The sequence below is a fragment of the Aquarana catesbeiana genome, linkage group LG06, assembly GCF_042186555.1.
Source record: "Aquarana catesbeiana isolate 2022-GZ linkage group LG06, ASM4218655v1, whole genome shotgun sequence".
NCBI classification, from domain to species: Eukaryota; Metazoa; Chordata; class Amphibia; order Anura; family Ranidae; genus Aquarana; species Aquarana catesbeiana.
In genome coordinates this window covers 392,702,918-392,723,257 of record NC_133329.1, presented here as the reverse complement: position 1 = coordinate 392,723,257, position 20,340 = coordinate 392,702,918, and the positions used below count along the sequence as shown (strand labels likewise).

General features: G+C 43.4%; 1 long non-coding RNA gene across 2 annotated transcripts in view; it reads right to left on the bottom strand.

Moving 5' to 3' along the window:
* The window catches only part of LOC141147195 (uncharacterized), an 81,638-nt gene that overhangs the window by 30,217 nt on the left and 31,081 nt on the right, over positions 1-20,340 (bottom strand). For both annotated transcript variants that reach the window (XR_012245035.1, XR_012245034.1), the window contains one exon: positions 6,221-6,320. This is a non-coding gene — a long non-coding RNA (uncharacterized lncRNA). The remainder of the gene's footprint in view (positions 1-6,220; positions 6,321-20,340) is intronic.

Here is a 20,340-nt window from a genome sequence, read left to right as displayed (position 1 = left end):
TATGATGACCCTCACAAAGGAAAGGTCAAAAGAGCTTATAGATCTCCACACAAAGCCTCCAACCTGCTTCAGGGGTCCTGACAGATCATTCCACTTTGATGTATCCCACAAATCAACATGCAATGAAGCTCCACACAGGCCAGATGTCATAAAAGAAGAAAGAGACATCCTCCATAGTGTAAAACCATAAATAAAATTATATTTAATAAAATTGGATGCAAGTATAGTCTGTAGAAGTTGTACAAACAATTAAGTTCCCATCTGTAGTCCATTTGCCAAAACAAAGATGATCGTGGCTAGTTTGCATATGCGTAGTAGCGTGTGTCCCAGCTCCATCCTGTGCGTTTCGTTATATGTGACGGTGCCCCTGATGACCTTGCTGACAATTTAAACTGTATCTTTTTTTTGTAAATGTCATATTTGTTGTAGCACATCCTACAGCAAGAATGACTAAAAAAAAAAAAAATGTGGTCCTCTCCAGAATACATGCCAGACCCTTTGACTCTGGTATTCATTTTAAAGAAGAAGTATAGCCAAGGCTCTTTTGACTATACTTCTCCTGTAGGTCACAGTAGCGCAGCTCGTTCTGCTTTCCTGTGACCCAGTCTCAGCCAATGGCGTGCTAAAGTCCGCTGATGTCACTCAGCCGGTCCAGGCTCTGAAATATGGTCGGGTTCTGCCCAGAAGTCTGGACCAGCACCTGGCTCAGCCTTTCAGCGATCCGCTAAACACCTGAGTCAGCCCCTCCCGCCGCCTCCACAGCCCAGTGCTCCAGTGAGCACAGGAGGGGCAGAGCAGAGAGTGGGAGACTGACAGTCACGGCTCTCTGCTCAAAGTGAAGGGGAGAACTGAGCGATCAACGGTGTTTGATTGCTCAGTTCTCAATGCAGAGCCGGCAGGGCACAGATGCAGCAATGGACCCAGGTGAGTATATATATTTATATATATATTTTTATGGTCGTGGCCCTAAGACCGAGACCAATATGGATCACATAAACACGCGACAAGACATACATAAATAGACCTGAGGTGTGCCTTGGTGGTCTGGTTGGTATGCCAAGAAAAGGGGGCATACCCAAGGTAAGTATAGAGAAGGATGTGTTGAGAAGTGCCCTGAAAAAGGGAAGGGAGGGAGGGTATCGCGCACTGAAACCGACAGAGAATGGGCAAGTGGGCTGCTTAAATACCCCCCGGGCTCCTCCCATAAATTCAGGCCTCCATACTGACCTTCTTCCACCCACTTTTACAACTCTTCAGCATCCCTCACTAAACTGCACACTGTAAACGAATTGGATATTTAAAAAAAAAAAATTCTCAGCACCTACTGTATATCTGCTGTATTAATTTTTCACTTCCTCCTCCCTGGCCGTGGCCCATCGCATTATTTCCTGTTTGCAATGCCTTTTGGGAAGGGGCGGCAACTTCCTCCGACACTGCCGTTGCTATGGAAACCTGACCTGAAACCTATTACACTGCTTGTGCTGCACTGAGCATGTGCGAGATCTGCAAGGATGAGATCCAGGAAGAAATACAGTCTGGTTTCAGATGCCCACACTTAAGATGGCCACGGCCTGCTGTAAGTTTATAAAATAACAAACTACTGATATAAACTAACAAAACAGACCTTAGTTTACAGATTAACTTTACTAGAATACATTGAGCTTGTGTATTATAGGGGTATTTTTATTTAAAAAGTATAATTTCGGCCGGAACACCAATTTAAGGTTGTGGCCCTAAGACCGAGACCAATATGGATCACATAAACACGCAACAAGACATACAACATAAATAGACCTGAAATGTGCCTTGGTGGTCTGGTCGTTATGCCAAAAAAAGGGGGCAAAAGACTGAAATAGGGTAATAAATCTTTATTGGTTCAGTGGTTTATTTAGCCAGTTTGATGAAGACCTGTGCCATTTCCAGCTGAGGATTTGGGATATACGTAGCGAAGCAAGTGGACATCCATCTGCCTAACTTCTTGATCACGTGGTCAGGTACCCCGTGCTGGGATGCAGCAGAAGCTGCTCCAATCCGGAACGATTGTCCAGAGAACTGCCTGGGGCAGGCCCAAGTTGACTAGAAGGATCCTGACATGTCTGATAAACTGGTTGCCAGTCAGGGGGCCGTTCGGAAAGGGCAGCAGCGTGCTAATATCAGATTGGCTGGGTAGCTGGGACAGTAGTCGGTCGAGTACCGCCACTGGGCACCAGGCACTGGTTTTGTTTTTTTTTCTAATCAAAAAAGTTTTTACTAAATATATTGTTGGTTTGAAACAGGTTGATTGTCAACCCCGGGACCGGTTTGTTGGGTTTTGGAGACTGTAAGATACAGAGAGTAGCGGTCCTGAAAACAAATTAGGTGACGTCCGAGCAGTGTTTGACTTCCGGTGCCGTTAACGGTAAATTCACTAGGTCGCAGGAAACCATAGAAGGCCAAGTAGATGGCCAGGCTGGGCAAAGCCCAAACGTACAACGGGTAAGGATTTCAGACTTGCCTCTGAAGATGGCACTCGTGACAGGTAGGCGTTTTCTAATTACCACCTTAATCAGCCATAGAACCCATGCAAACAATACATGCTCATCTCCAAATGGATGAGACGGCAGCCCCATGGACAGTGAATCTTATAACCAGTGAAGCCTATGTCCAGTGATATCGGACAACGACTGACAGTGGCTCGGAGGATTGGATCTACGAACGAATCGTATGTTTGTAGATGGGATGACAAACAAGGCAGAAGGAACCTACAAATGTACTACGTTTGTGCCAAATGATGTCGGGACATGAGCGACAACAACTCGGAGGCAGGTTTTCAACGAAAGGGAAGCATAACGAATGGCAACATTGCGTATGATACAAAAAGGTTTGAATCCTACCTGCAACAGTGAGCAAGAACCACCGACGAAGACCACGAACGGAGAAGCCGCAACACACTTGTGATCGAACGCACAGACTCACGAACATGAGGTGAGCTTGGGAAGAGTCGGCCCAGTGTCGTGTAGTATCGCGCACTGGAACCGACAAAGAGCATGGGCGAGTGTGCTGCTTAAATACCCTCCGGGCTCCTCCCATAAATTCAGGCCACAACTTATATACATATTATATATATATAATTATTATTATATATATATATATTTTTTAAAGTCCATACATCTCTTTTAAGGGGGTATCTCAGGCAAATAAAAAATAAATAAGTGAGGTCCTCCTAAAAGTCCATAACAGCCCCTAATGAAAATGTGACCTGGAAAGGGGGGACAAGCATTCATACCCCCCCCTCCCGAACTATACCAGGGCTCATCCCCACAGCCCTGGCTGGTGAATGTTGGAGTCTTACATGAACAAGTACAAAAAAAAAGTTGTAACCTAGAAATATAAACACCTAAACGGTTGATAAGTTCTAAATATATCCCCCAAAAATGTCCCTCTTTGTAAATCCATCAATCACAATGCCCACCATCTGCTGAGTCACGGAAAAAAAAAAAACCTTGATGACCCGGTGCACATGACCCATCCCAATAATATCATTAGCCAAAAGACAACTCGTTGAGCAAGGATGACGTCTGGGTCCCTTTCTCTCCGGATTTTGCACATGCAGGGATGTGCAGCAGGGCTTTGGGTCCCGACAGCTCTGAGGCACATCTACGCAAGTGCTGCTTTCCCAGTAAATCAAATTGCACATGCTGGTTTCCCATTACATCTATGCACATCCCAGTTTCCATGTACATCTATGCACATGCTGGTTTCCCATTACATTTATACATGTCCCGGTTTCCATGTACATCTATGCATGTGCTGGTTTCCCGCGCATGCTGGTTTCCCATTTCATCTATGCACGTGCTGGTTTCCCATTCCATCTATGCACGTCCCGGTTTCCATGTACATCTATGCACGTGCTGGTTTCCCATTACATCTATGCACGTGCTGGTTTCCCATTCTATCTATGCACGTGCTGGTTTCCCATTCCATCTATGCACGTGCTGGTTTCCCATTACATCTATGCACATGCTGGTTTCCCATTCTATCTATGCACATGCTGGTTTCCCATTCCATCTATGAACGTGCTAGTTTCCCATTACATCTATGCACATGCTGGTTTCCCATTCCATCTATGAACGTGCTAGTTTCCCATTACATCTATGCATGTGCTGGTTTCCCATTCCATCTATGAACGTGCTGGTTTCCCATTACATCTATGCACATGCTGGTTTCCCATTCCATCTATGCACGTGCTGGTTTCCCATTCCATCTATGCACGTGCTGGTTTCCCATTCCATTTATGCACGTGCTGGTTTCCCATTCCATCTATGCACGTGCTGGTTTCCCATTCCATCTATGCACGTGCTGGTTTCCCATTCCATCTATGCACGTGCTGGTTTCCCATTACATCTATGCACATCCCAGTTACCATGTACATCTATGCACGTGCTGGTTTCCCATTACATTTATGCATGTCCCGGTTTCCATGTACATCTATGCACGTGCTGGTTTCCCGCACATGCTGGTTTCCCATTCCATCTATGCACGTGCTGGTTTCCCGCACATACTGGTTTCTCATTTCATCTATGCACATGCTGGTTTCCCATTACATCTATGCATGTGCTGGTTTCCTATTCCATCTATGCACATGCTGGTTTCCCATTCCATCTATGCACGTGCTGGTTTCCCATTACATCTATGCATGTGCTGGTTTCCCATTACATCTATGCACATGCTGGTTTCCTATTCTATCTATGCACATGCTGGTTTCCCATTCTATCTATGCACGTGCTGGTTTCCCATTCCATCTATGCACGTGCTGGTTTCCCATTCCATCTATGCACGTGCTGGTTTCCCATTCCATCTATGCACGTGCTGGTTTCCCATTCCATCTATGCACATGCTGGTTTCCCATTACATCTATGCACATGCTGGTTTCCCATTCCATCTATGCATGTGCTGGTTTCCCATTCCATCTATGCACATGCTGGTTTCCCATTCCATCTATGCACGTGCTGGTTTCCCATTCCATCTATGCACGTGCTGGTTTCCCATTCCATCTATGCACGTGCTGGTTTCCCATTACATCTATGCACGTGCTGGTTTCCCATTCCATCTATGCACGTGCTGGTTTCCCATTACATCTATGCACATGCTGGTTTCCCATTCCATCTATGCACCTGCTGATTTCCCAGTACATCTAAGCATGCGCTGGTTTCTCATTACATCTATGCACCTGCTGGTTACCCAGTACATCTGTGCATGCGCTGGGTTCTTCTGCACATACGCAAAGACAAGTAGCACGGAAGTCCCAAAACGTCCCAATCTTTGTGCATGCATGGGAAAGGCTCTGTCAGGACCCAACAGCCGGAAACAGCCCTTCGGCATATCTGTGCATGCGCCATAATGGCAGAGCGATACAGAGGTTGCGCCATGAAGAATGGGGGCTGAAGCTCATCATTTATTTGCGTCTTTTATTTCTGTTGCGAGTTCAACAGGCACCGTTCACATCTGAGCGACGCAGAAACATTGAGATTTTTGGAGCGACCGTTTTTATTGGAGCTGACTTTGGTGCAGTTTTGCGTGTTTCTTAGGATTTTTTTTTTACACGAAAAAAACGCCCATTTTTAGCATGTTCGGGGTGCCATCAACAAAAAAATGGCACCCAAACACTCATTGCACATTTTGGCGTGTTTCAGAATCGCACGACTCTTGCTACGCTCAGATGCGAACAGCGTCTTGAGCAAGTCCGGTTGCATCATTTTATAGCCGGTGATTTTACTATTTATATTATATTATAGCTGTTATATTATGCTTTTTATAAAGATAGAAATATAATGAAGTCGGCGAATGTGGGGGTGGCATTTCTGGAACAATTTAGAAAAAAAAAATTGCTAGAAAGACATAAACTGCTTCTATCCAGGAGATATTTCGGTAAAATTATATAATAGAAAAGTAAAGGTAGAGAGGTGAGAGCGGTCCCCCCCCCCCCGATGTCATGTGATATTGTTTTTCTCATTGTATGATTCAAATGGAAATAATTTGGAATGCCATGTGATGGAGAACCCCGCCCCGGGTATTCCTAGCGCACCTGGTCACCACGCTGGGAATTTATTGGCTCGCACAGGCTGTGCTTTACCGTGAAATGTATGACGACCTTCCCGGCCGGCCCACTTGGCACAAAATTCTTTTTTCCAACACTTTTTTTTTTCATCTTGATGATTACAAGAGGCGGATGAGGACTCACCTGAATAATTCATGTCTCAGCATTGAGATCCCTGAAAGAATGGAAATCCTCGGAGTTGTCTGATCTTCAAAGATCTCTTTAAAGGAATAATTCACTTTACCTATAAAAAAGAAAAAAAAAAAAAAGAAAAAAAAAAGATTTACACCAATCAGCCTTAACATTATGACCACTGACAGGTTAACCACTTCACCTCCTGGAAGATTTACCCCCCCCCCTTCATGACCAGGCCATTTTTTGCGATACGGCACTGCGTTACTTTACCTGACAATTGCGCAGTCGTGCGGCGTACATAAATAAAATTGATGTCCTTTTTTCCCCCCACAATTAGAACTTTCTTTTGGTGGTATTTGATCATCACAGCAGTTTTTACTTTTTGCGCTAAAAACAACAATAACAACCTTTCCTACTTTCTGCTATAAAACATATCCAATAAAAAAAAAAAAATAAAAAAAATCAAATATCTTCATCAATTTAGGCCAATATGTATTCTGCTACATATTTTTGGTGTAAAAAATCCCAACATTGACTGGTTCGCGCAAAAGTTATACCGTCTACAAGCTAAGGGATATTTGTATTTATTTTTTTACTAGTAATGGCGGCGATCAGCGACGTATAGAGGGACTGCGATATTGCGGCGGACACATTGGAAACTAACTGACACTTTTTGGGGGCCAGTGACACTAATACAGTGATCAGTGCTAAAAATATACACTGTTGCTGTACTAATGACACTGGCAGGGAAGGGGTTAACACCAGGGGTAACCAAAGGGTTAAATGTGTTGCCTAGCCAGTGTTTTTTCTTACTGTGGGGGAGATGCTTGTACTAGGGGAAGACATGCATCCATGTCCTTGCTTTGCAGGAACACAGGATCAATGTCTTCACTACTGACAGAACAGCAATCTGCCTTGTTTACATGGGCAGACTGCTGTTGTGCCCGTGTATCGAAATGATCGGCAGGTGCCAACGGACATCGGGTTCGCGGTACCCACCCATTGACTCCCGCTGTGAATAGACACAGTGGGAGCGAGCCGCCGGCGGCACACACTAGCAGTAAAACTGCTATAGGGCGCTTGGCAAGCGGTTAAGTGAATAACATTGATGATCTTCTTACAATGACATCTGAAGGTTGGTGGGATATATTAGGCAGCAAGTGAACATGTTGTCCCTGAAGTTGATGTGTTGAAAGCAAAAAAAATGTGGATGGCGGGGTGTGTGTGTGCATCGCACGCCTGGGTAAGAGATGGCACCAGGATGCAGTATGGGAAGAAGACATAGTTACATAGTAGGTGAGGTTGAAAAAAGACACAAGTCCATCAAGTCCAACCTATGTGTGTGATTATATGTCAGTATTACATTATATATCCCTGTATGTTGCGGTCATTCAGGTGATTATCTAAAAGTTTCTTGAAGCTATTGATGCTCCCCGCTGAGACCACCGCCTGTGGAAGGGAATTCCACATCCTAACCGCTCTTACAGTAAAGAACCCTCTACGTAGTTTAAGGTTAAACCTCTTTACTTCTAATTTTAATGAGTGGCCACGAGTCTTGTTAAACTCTCTTCTGCGAAAAAGTTTTATTCCTCTTGTGGGGTCACCAGTACAGTATTTGTAAATTGAAATCATATCCCCTCTCAAGCGTCTCTTCTCCAGAGAGAATAAGTTCAGTGCTCGCAGCCTTTCCTCATAACTAAGATCCTCCAGACCCTTTATTAAATTTGTTGCCCTTCTTTGTACTCGCTCCATTTCCAGTACATCCTTCCTGAGGACTGGTGCCCAGAACTGGACAGCATACTCCAGGTGCGGCCGGACCAGAGTCTTGTAGAGCGGGAGAATTATCGCTTTATCTCTGGAGTTGATCCTTTTTTAATGCCAATATTCTGTTTGCTTTATTAGCAGCAGCTTGGCATTGCATGCCATTGCTGAGCCTATCATCTACTAGGACCCCCAGGTCCTTCTCCATCCTAGATTCCCCCAGAGGTTCTCCCCCCAGTGTATAGATTGCATTCATATTTTTGCCACCCAAATGCATTATTTTTACATTTTTCTACATTTTTCTGAACCTCATTTGCCATGTAGTTTCCCCACCCCATTAATTTGTTCAGATCGTCTTGAAAGGTTTCCACATCCTGCGGAGAAGTTATTGCCCTGCTTATCTTAGTATCATCAAATACAGAGATTGAACTGTTTACCCCATCCTCCAGGTCGACAAGCCGGCGGAGGCAGTGTGTTAACTTTGGGCAATGTTCTGCTGGGCAATCTTGGCTCCTGCCATTCATGTGGATGTTACTTGACCCGAACCGCCTACCTAAACATTGCTGGTGACCAAGTACAGCCCTTCATGGGAACGGTATCCCCTGATGGCAGTGGCCTCTTTCAGCAGGATAATGTGCCTTCAGAGGTCTAGAGGAGCCCATGTCTCAATGGATCAGGGCTGTTTTGGCAGAAATAGGGGGACCTGCTTAGTGGGTGGTCATAAAGCTATAGCTGATCAGTGTATATATAATTGCTACAAAAGCACTCAGGGCACCCATCTAAAATAGGGGATGCAGCTGCTAGGGCCACGCCAAAAATTAAAGTGATATTAAAGGTTCCTCTTTAAAAAAAAAAAAAAAATTATAACAAACATGTTATACTTACCTGCTCTGTGTAGTAGTTTTGCACAGAGCAGCCCCGTTCCTCTTCTTCTTGGGTCCCCCTCGGGCACTCTTGGGCCATCCTTCCTGCCAAGTGCCCCTATAGCAAGCAGCTTGCAATGGGGGCACCTGAGCAGGCATTACTCCCGAGCCACTGCTCTGTGTGCCCATTCTCGCATGGAGCACGGCTTGGCCCTGCCCTGCTCTCTCCTCATTGGCTCACTAGCTGTGATTGACAGTTGCGGGAGCCAAATGCTGTCTCAGCCAATGAGGAGGGAGAAACCTGGAAGAGCTGACGCTCTCATGCACATCGCTGGATTGAGATGGGGCTCAGGTAAGTTTCACGGGCAGGGGGGAGGGGGGGCTGCTGCACACAGAAGTTTTTTTTTAGAAGTTTAGAATACATTAAAGTAAAAAAACCTTGAGCCTATACAATCACTTTAAGCAGCATGTTGCATTAGGCGGACAAAACCATACCTCCCAACTTTCTGAGATGGGAACGAGGGACACCTATTAGCAAAAGTATGTATGCATAGGACACACCCCTTGCCACGCCCCTTAAAAAATAATGCAAAAAAAAAAAAAAAATAGTAGTTAAAGGGATTGTAAACCCTTGTGTTTATTCACCTTAATGCATCCTATGCTTTAACCCCTTCCCGACCAGCCGCCGCACAACTGGCGGTACAACTGTGCCACACCGGAGGGAAAGCCGGAGCTTAGCAGCCCCTTCCACATATGACGTAGTGGGAATGAGCGCTCCCGCTCCTGATTCTGTGTGTGTGATTTTCATGTGATTCCGCGTGTCACACATAGGGCAGCCCATTCACTTTATCCACTTGCTGACCGCAATATGTATATCAGTGGTGGCCTGTCCATAGAGGGCGCATGGGTGCCACACCCCCCCCTATCCCCTGATCTACATACAGGGACGCCGGACCATGGATTCCAATGGGGGGGCGGAGTGTGGTTTAAGCACATGATTAGAGCCAGAGGCTCTAATAGGCTTCAAAAAACGGGTGGGTTCAGGGGGGGCGCAGAGCACTGCGCTCCGAGCCCACCCAGTTGTGTGACACCAGCGAATTAATATTCACTATTCTCCCACTAATCCTCCTCTCGGCCAATCAGGAAGTGGGTTATGAGACCTGTTTTCTGATTGGCCAAAACACCAGGCGATCCTATTGGAGGCCTAGGAGGAGGAGGAGAGAGCGGAGAGCAGAGAGTACGGCCGGAGGAGAAGACTCGCCGAACCCACCTGCGGCCACTGAATTGGCTCACCCGCAGCGGCGCTCCCCGGCTCGGACAGGGGAGGGAGGGGAGATCGGAGTGAGAAAATAAGGAGGCCGTCCGTCTCACGGGGGGGCAGGTCAAGTACAATATGCAATTTGCAATGCGATTTAAGACAAAAATACTTATTTCTTATTTTATTTTTGATATAGTAATTAGCTCAGGGACAGGATTTAGGAGGGCAAGAAATTAGAATGGACGGCACACATAGGGTTGCCACCTTTTCTTCAAGCCAAACCCGAATACTTTAGCGGCCTGGGACACCTTTTGGTGCCCCAAGGAGAGTAGTAATGCGGTGCGCATAGCGTGCCACAGCGAACAGTGGGTGTGGCCAAATTGCTCTTGCTGACATCATCACCCTGCCCCCAAACGGTGATGCCGATTCTTCCCCTAAACGGTTGCCCACAGCTCCCGAATGGCAACAGATTTGTGTGCGACTATCTTGGTTACTTGGGGAGCCACAGCCTGGTCTAAATAATGTGTCCAGGTTTTAGTCCGCCTGAAACCCGGACACATGATTCAAAACTTGGACTGTCCGGGTGAATCCCAGACAGGTGGCAACCCTAGGCACACACATGAAACTGACTCTCACAGTGACCCTGACAGCAGTGTACAGCATCACAGATCACCGGCACGCCACGCCCCCTCCTGAGTTACGGTGACAGTCTCTCTCTCCACGCCAGGTGGTCCCTTCTGTCCATTTCAGTCCAAAGAGCACTGACAGTCGGGCTCCCGGCTTGCTTTGCTCCCGTCCTACAGACCCGCACACGAGGCTCTGTCCGTTCCGCTTGGCTCCCTTGCACTATGACATCCCACGACACACTCAGGCACCGCCTGCCCCCCCCCCCCCCCCCACTGGTGATGCCCAAATACACTGTAGCAGGCACTTGGACGGTCTTGGGAGCGCAGTTCCGAGCCGAGCGTCACAGCCATATTTTTTACTGGCAACCTTTTCCTATCACTGGCATTTACTAGCAGGAGAAAAGTGCCCGTTTTTTTACTGGCTGCCAGTAAAAATGCTGACAGTTGGCACACTGACATTGCAAGTGGTTTGCCGGGATTATAGCTGAAGTTATCATAACCCTGGTAATTTCTTTTACACGGCGGCTGGCTTTCTCATGGAAGCGGTCCGAGTGGCTTATTAGCCACAGGATCGCCCCCTTCCTCCCTCCCTCCACTCGCCAGTGTTTCTCGGGCTTACCGTTCTCACCGTGGCGCCCGAGAAAGCGATCCGACAGTGCAGCCAGCTGATCACAGAGGCAGGAGGGTGGGTACATGGCGGAGACAAGGGGTGACTTGGAAAGGGGAGAGTACCCTGCACCTATCCTATGAGAAAAAAAAGGCCTCCTTCTCACACTTGCTTTATTCAGCGAAGGATCCGCAGCCGCACATGCGATCGTAAGCTCTTCAGGCGAGCCTGCTTCTCCCAGCACATTGTACGAGGGACACAATAGCAGCTTCACAGATCGTAAACCATCTGACTGCGGACGTGAATAGCCGGCATAAACATTTATTTTAATATTTCGTAATCCGCAGGCCGAGCGCCATAAATCCTGCGGCGGGGAGATATTGTGTGCCCCGGGGGGTCAGAATTTACTCCGATTCTCCGCGCAATGTTTGTGTTAGGGAGACGCATTAAATTCTGCTTTCAGAACGTGGAATCTCCGGATTGTGAAAGCCTTCGTTTTGTATCAACACGTCGGCGAGGGGCGGAGAAGGAGGACTTGCGGTACTACGAGGTGCTCAGAGGCTTCTATGGCTACTACAAGTCCCAGCCAACCCAAAGGAACCAATCGGGGGGGGGGGTATTTCAGTGGTATGTGTGAACAGGCTACACTTGTATCAATATGATCATTTATTCAATCATTTGATGTGATTTAGGGACCTGATATAGTGTGCTTTTCCTACAACGCAGCGTACCCGTGTTTTTGTTTTTGTTTAGATTACCTACGTTTTGCCATAGACTTCTGTTAGATCAAGCAGTTTTGGTGCGTTTTATGAAAGCTCGCCAAAAGTCCCGCATGCAGAAATATTGGCGACCTTACAGAAAGTGAACAAAAACTGCGCCATCTCAAAAACTCTATCACAAAGTGTAGGTAAAACGCATGAAAGCGGTGCTGCGCCCACGCTGCAGGAAAACCGCACTGCGCCAGTGTGAAAGAGCGCTAGGTTCACACTGGTGCAGATTCGGCACCGCATATAAATCGCATTCCCGTCCAATGCGAACCGATTGCGGAATATATGTTAAGTTAATGACATCCAGCAATCGGGTTTGCAAAACGCAGCGCGATTTGTAGAATCGGATCGCACGGGTGTGAATCCGATTTAGGTGCGGACAAAAAAAAAAAAAGGGTCCTGCATCAGTTTGGTGCGAATGTGGTGTGATTTGCGCCATACAAATCCATGGCTGAAATCGCACCCCAGAGACACCGCATGGAATGTGCTGCGGACCGCAGCAGTGTGAAACGCAGGCTAAGGCTCGGTTCACATCTATGCGGGTGGCTGTGGGAATCACAGCGATTTGTTTAGTTGCGAATTCGTTTTTTGACAAATTTGTTAATTCCGAAATGTCCAAATTTTTCAATTTCTTGAAATTTCTGAATTTCCGAATTTTCGAATTTCTGAATTTCCGAAATTTCCGAATTTTTCAATTTCCGAAATGTCCGAATTTCGAATTTCCAAATTTGGAATTTCCGAATTTCGGAATTCCGAATTTTCAAATTTCCTGAATTTCGAATTTTCGAATAATAATAATAATAACTAACTATTAAATTTATAGGTATTGCAATTTTCTTTCAAATTTGGCTGTTAGTGAACGTAACGAATGCGAATTTATCCGAATTTACGAATTATCTGAAATAACGAATGCCGCATCTAAAAGAATGGAACGTAACAATCTAATAATAATAAAAAACAATAATAATAATAAAATCTCATTATTATTATTATTATTTTTTATTAATTTGTTCTATTCCATTTGTTTAGATGCGGCATTCGTTATTTCAGATAATTCGCAACTTCAGATAAATTTGAATTCGTTACGTTCACAAACAGCCAAATTTGAAAGGAAATTCCAATACCTATAATTTAATAGTTATTATTAGTTAGTTAGTTATTTCGAATTTTACTGATTTTCTTTATTTTTTCAGATTTTCAAATTTTTGAATTTCCGAATTTTCGAATTCCGAAAATCCGAAAATTTGGAAATTCGGAATTCCAAAATTCTGAAATTCGGAAATCCGAAAATTTGAAATTAGTAAATTCGTAAACCCAAAAAATTTAAGTGAAATTCGAAATTCGGAAAAATCGGAAATTCGAAAATCCGAATTTTCGAATTTACGAATCTCCGAATTTTAGAAATGTTCAAATTTCCGAAAAAAGCAAAAAAACGAATGAAACGAAAACGAACAAAGTTTTTTTCCGCACCTGCAACCATCCGCAGTGAAAATGTGCTGCTGTGAAACACACGCTGAGGCTGCCATTCATTCCGTGCATATAAAAAAAACGCAGCACGTTTGCAGGTGCGGGTAACGCAGGGAAATTGCATGGTGCTGCACCAATGCGATTTTCCTGCAGTTGCATTTTTAAAATGGCGCACGCAGCTCTTTTATTGTGCAGGCACGGCAGCCCATTCACGAGCTATCGTGCCCGCGGGAAAGCGCATTGATGTGAACTGAGGGTAAGGCCCATTCACACCTGAGAGTTTAGTGAACAAGCGCAAAATTGCGAGTTATTTTTACGAAATGTATGAAAAACACGCGTCACACTTGCCGTGCCATTAACGGCACCTCAAATGCGGCAAGCAGAAATGTGTTTTTTGGCGTAGAAAAATGCATGATAAATGCGTCAAAATGCACAGTTTAAAAATAACGTGCGATGCTCAATACTCAGACTCTGTTCACACTTTGCGATTTTGGAATTGTGCGCAGAATCGCTGCGTCCCTGCCCGCGATTCCAAATCGCATGGCAATCGCAGAACATTGCGTGGCATGTGTTTGGGTGTCATTATGCTTCAGTGGGCACCCCCCAAACAGGAGGTGATTCTGGCGTGACAGGATCGCGCAGCAACGGCGGCAAACCGCGCCTTTTAAAATCGCATGAAGCTTGATGCCCCAAAAAAGGAACAGGATCTTCTTTATTGGGTAACAAACTCGCATAGGGCATCTCATTAACCCCTTCTAGCCATTTGTTAGCGATTACGGCACTGCGTTGCTTTAACTGACAATTGCGCGGTCGTGCGACGCTGTACCCAAATAAAATTGATGTCCTTTTTTTCCCACAAATAGAGCTTTTCCTTTGGTGGTATTTGATCACCTCTGCGGTTTTTATTTTTGTTGCCCTTTAAACAAAAAAAGAGCGACAATTTTGAAAAAAAAAAAAATTCTACTTTGTGTTATAAAACATATCCAATATGCGATTATATAATTTTGAAAACAAAAAAAAACAATATTTTTTATTTTCTGCTATAAAACATGCAATAAAAAAATGTAAAAAAACTAATTTTTTCATCAGTTTAGGCGATTATGTATTCTGTTACATATTTTTGTTAAAAAAAATCGCAATAAGCGTATATTAATTGGTTTGCGCAAACGTTCTAGCGGCTACAAAATAATTTTTTAAATTTTTTAATTGTTTTTATTAGTAATGGTGGCGATCAGCTATTGTTAGCGGGACTGCGACATTGCAGCGGACAAATCGGACACCTAACTGCCACTTTTTGGGGACCAGTGACACTAATACAGTGATCAGCGCTAAAAAAAAAGCACTGTCACTGTATAAATGATGCTGGCAGGGAAGGGGTTAACATCAGGGGGCGATCAAAGGGTTAAGTGTGCTCCTAGGGAGTGATTTCTAACTGTGGGGGAGGTGCTGTGACTGCTTAGCAGAAACACAAGATCTCCATCTTCCCCTCTCACGGAACGGCGGTCTGCCTTGTTTACATAGGCAGATCGTCGTTCTGTCTCTCCTCTAAACGATTGCCGCTGGCCGGCAGCCGCTGCGGCCGTCAGAGCCGCTGATTGGCTCCCGCTGTGTACAATCACAGCGGGAGCGCACGCGCTCGCCCCAGAGCCGACAACAGCGATCACATACAGGTACGTGATTTTGCGCTTAAGGGCCGCCCTGCCGCAGTATATGTACGTGGGGTGGTCCTTAAGTGGTGAAAGTCAACGGGTTTCCCTGTGCGCCGCATGCAGAATCGCGCTTTGAAAATCGCGCAGCGCAAACGATCGTTCCCACAATGCAATACGTGAACGGGGCCTCAATAAGCTGCATGAGCTCATTTAGTGCCCTTGCTGAGTGTGTGGCCCCCTGTTGAACCGAATGGGTTGCCCTATTCATGTAGTGTGAAAACATGCACAAAACACGCCATCACGCGCCATTGTGAGAACGAGGCCCAATGGGGGCCATGCACACTGCAAATTTTTTTTTTTATCGGACCATTCAACACAATCGAATCCACAAACAATTTAAACAGGGATAACTTCCTTTCTGATCAATTTTAGATCAGTTTCAATCAAAATGAGGGCGGAAAATGATTGAAGTCTTCCATTGATCAGCAACCCAGTCTATATTGATCCGATTGTATTTTGAATGAACAGATTAAGAGAATACATGGTGGAAACAGACGTGCGATCGGTAACATGTGACTGTCAGTTACGATTTCCATCCTAAAGATCAAATAAAAAAACCCCTGTCCCCTTTTTGCAAGAAATCAATCAAATGGGTTGAATGAATGATTTGTATAGCGCTACGAATGCGAACTGAATAGCCTCAAGGCGCCTCAAGGGTTGCTGACTATAGGTCGATTTGTTCCTATTGGAGGAGATTTGATTGTAAAAGAAATTGACAGACGCGTGCGGTTTCCGAACTTCCGAATGACAACAGTAACGAATTTAAAGGAATCGGAAATAACGGGGAAAAAAATTTTGGACGAAAATTGGAATTCAAATAGTTTTCAAATCTAAATTTAATCGTTTTTCAAGTGGAATTCAAATTTGAGAAGAGAATAAAAAAGAATAAAAAAAAAAAAGAATTAAAACGGAAAAGAATGGAATAGAAGATAAAATGATAGCAATAGAAAAAACTATAGAATAGAATGCGTATAACCATTTGCAAAATTCAAATAGAATAGAATAGATTAGAATAGAAAATAAAAGCATAGAGTAGAATATCACCATCGTCTGAAATTTGAATTTGAATAGAATAAATTTGAAAAGAATAGAATAGAATAAAAAAAGAATGGAATAGAAAATAAAATAGAATAGAAAAAAACAATAGCATACAAAAGAATAGAACAGGATAGAATAGAATGAATATAATCATTTCCCGAATAGATTAGAATAGAACAGAAAATAAAAGAATAGAATAAAATAGAAAGAATATCACCATCTTCTGAAATAGAATAAATTTGAAAAGAATAGAATAAAAAAAAGAATAGAAAATAAAGTAATAGAAAAAAACAATAGAATAGATAGAATAGGATGAATGTTATCATTTCCCGAATAGATTAGAATAGAACAGAAAAAAAGAATAGAATACAATACAATACAATAGAAAGAATATAACCATCTTCTGAAATTCAAATTTCAAAAAGAATAAATTCGAACAGAATCGAATAAAAAAGAATAGAGAATGAAATAATAGAAAAAAACAATAGAATAGAATAGATAGAATAGGATGAATATTATAATTTCCGAAATAGATTAGAATAGATTAGAAAATAAAAGAATAGAATAAAATAGAAAGAATATAACCATCTTCTGAAATTTGAATTTCAAATAGAATAAATTTGAAAAGAATAGAATTAAAAAAGAATGGTAAATAAAATAATAGAAAAAACAATAGAATAGAATAGATAGAATAGGATGAGTATTATCATTTCCCGAATAGATTAGAATAGAACAGAAAAAAAGAATACAATACAATACAATAGAAAGAATATAATCATCTTCTGATATTCAAATTTCAAATAGAATAAATTCGAACAGAATAGAAAATAAAAGAATAGAAAATAAAATAATAGAATAGAAAAAACAATAGAATAGAAAGAATATAACCATCTTCTGGAATTCGAATAGAATAACTTTGAATAGAATATAATAGAAAATAAAATAGAATAGAAAATAAAAGAATAGAATAGTAAAAACAATAGAATAGCATGGAGTAGAAAGAATATAACCATCTTTCAAAATTCAAACCTCAAATAGAATAAATTTGATTTTGAATAAAAAATTTGGCTTGAATTCGAATTGATTTGATTTTTCTGAATTCGGTTGAATTGACCTCAATTCGACCGAATTTGGAAAATTCAAATCGATTCGAATAATCAAAACGAATTCCGAAAATTAATTAAACAAATTTACGTAAATAATGAATAGAAACAAAACAAATGTTTTCATTCTCCACATACGATATTGATCGATTAGAATATGAGATTACATGGTGAAAACAGAGTTGTGGTCAGTGACCTGTGACTGTTGGTTATGATTGTATCTTAACTACCAATCAAAACCACTTCCCTTTGTGCGGGATATCGATCAAATTGGTTGTCAACTATAGATTGATTAGTCCTATTGAAAAAGAAGTTGGTCATTTATCAAAAACCACGTATGGCCACCATTGAAGCCCCTTCCACACTGGGGCGGTGCGGGCGTTAGTGGTAAAGTGCCACTAGTTTTAGCGGCGCTTTACGGCTGTTATGGCGGCGTTTTTAACCCCCGCTAGCAGCCGAAGAAAGGGATAATAACGCCCGTGTTGTGGTGCTGCCAAAGCGCTTCAGCACTGCCGCAACACAGGCACCAATAATTTCAATGGGCAAGGGCGTTTTGGGAGCGCTGTATACACCCGCACCGCCCCAAAGATGCTGCTTGCAGGACTTTTTTTTTCCCGTCCTGTAAGCGCACCGCCCCGGGGTGAAAGCCCTCGGACTCTTACACTGGGGAGGCTTGAGAGGCGCTTTTCAGGTGCCATTTTTAGCGCTAAAATGCCTGAAAAGCGCCTTCTGTGTGAAAGGGGTATAAAACTGGCACCGTAAGTATCAATATGATTATATTGATACATATTTATAGTTACATAGTTACATAGTAGGTGAGGTTGAAAAAAGACACACGTCCATCAAGTCCAACCTATGTGTGTGATTATGTGTCAGTATTACATTGTATATCCCTGTATATTGCGGTCATTCAGGTGATTATCTAATAGTTTCTTGAAGCTATCAATGCTCCCCGCTGAGACCACCGCCTGTGGAAGGGAATTCCACATCCTTGCCGCTCTTATGCCCCGTACACACGGTCGGACTTTGTTCGGACATTCCGACAACAAAATCCTAGGATTTTTTCCGACGGATGTTGGCTCAAACTTGTCTTGCATACACACGGTCACACAAAGTTGTCGGAAAATCTGATCATTCTAAACGCGGTGACGTAAAACACGTATGTCGGGACTATAAACGGGGCAGTGGCCAATAGCTTTCATCTCTTTATTTATTCTGAGCATGCGTGGCACTTTGTCCGTCGGATTTGTGTACACACGATCGGAATTTCCGACAACGGATTTTGTTGTCGGAAAATTTTATAGCAAGCTCTCAAACTTTGTGTGTCGGAAAATCCGATGGAAAATGTGTGATGGAGCCTACACACGGTCGGAATTTCCGACAACAAGGTCCTATCACACATTTTCCGTCGGAAAATCCGACCGCGTGTACGGGGCATAACAGTAAAGAACCCTCTATGTAGTTTAAGGTTAAACCTCTTTTCTTCTAATTGTAATGAGTGGCCACGAGTCTTATTAAACTCTCTTCTGCGAAAAAGTTTTATCCCTATTGTGGGGTCACCAGTACGGTATTTGTAAATTGAAATCATATCCCCTCTCAAGCGTCTCTTCTCCAGAGAGAATAAGTTCAGTGCTCGCAACCTTTCCTCATAACTAAGATCCTCCAGACCCTTTATTAGCTTTGTTGCCCTTCTTTTTACTCGCTCCATTTCCAGTACGTCCCTCCTGAGGACTGGTGCCCAGAACTGGACAGCATACTCCAGGTGCGGCCGGACCAGGGTCTTGTAGAGCGGGAGAATTATCGTTTTATCTCTGGAGTTGATCCCCTTTTTAATGCCAATATTCTGTTTGCTTTGTTAGCAGCAGCTTGGCATTGCATGCCATTGCTGAGCCTATCATCTACTAGGACCCCCAGGTCCTTTTCCATCCTAGATTCCCCCAGAGGTTCTCCCCCCAGTGTATAGATTGCATTCATATTTTTGCCACCCAAATGCATTATTTTACATTTTTCTATATTGAACTTCATTTGCCATGTAGTCGCCCCACCCCATTAATTTGTTCAGGTCTTTTTGCAAGGTTTCCACATCCTGCGGAGAAGTTATTGCCCTGCTTAGCTTAGTATCGTCTGCAAATACAGAGATTGAACTGTTTATCCCATCCTCCAGATCGTTTATGAACAAATTAAATAGGATTGGTCCCAGCACAGAACCCTGGGGAACCCCACTACCCACCCCTGACCATTCCGAGTACTCCCCATTTATCACCACCCTCTGAACTCACCCTTGTAGCCAGTTTTCAATCCATGTACTCACCCTATGGTCCATGCCAATGGACCTTATTTTGTACAGTAAACGTTTATGGGGAACTGTGTCAAATGCTTTTGCAAAATCCAGATACACCACGTCTACGGGCCTTCCTTTATCTAGATGGCAACTCACCTCCTCATAGAAGGTTAATAGATGGGTTTGGCAAGAATGATTCTTCATGAATCCATGCTGATTACTGCTAATGATATCATTCTTATTACTAAAATCTTGTATATAGTCCCTTATCATCCCCTCCAAGAGTTTACATACTATTGATGTTAGGCTAACTGGTCTGTAATTCCCAGGGATGTTTTTTGGGCCCTTTTTAAATATTGGTGCTACATTGGCTTTTCTCCAATCAGCTGGTACCATTCCAGTCAGTAGACTGTCAGTAAAAATTAGGAACAACGGTCTGGCAATCACCTGACTGAGTTCCCTAAGTACCCTCGGGTGCAAGCCATCTGGTCCCGGTGATTTATTAATGTTAAGTTTCTCAAGTCTAATTTTAATTTCATCCTCTGTTAACCATGGAGGTGCTTCCTGTGTTGTGTCATGAGGATAAACACTGCAGTTTTGGTTACTGAAGCCCCCCCGATTGACTCGTGAAGAGTGATATTATGATAAT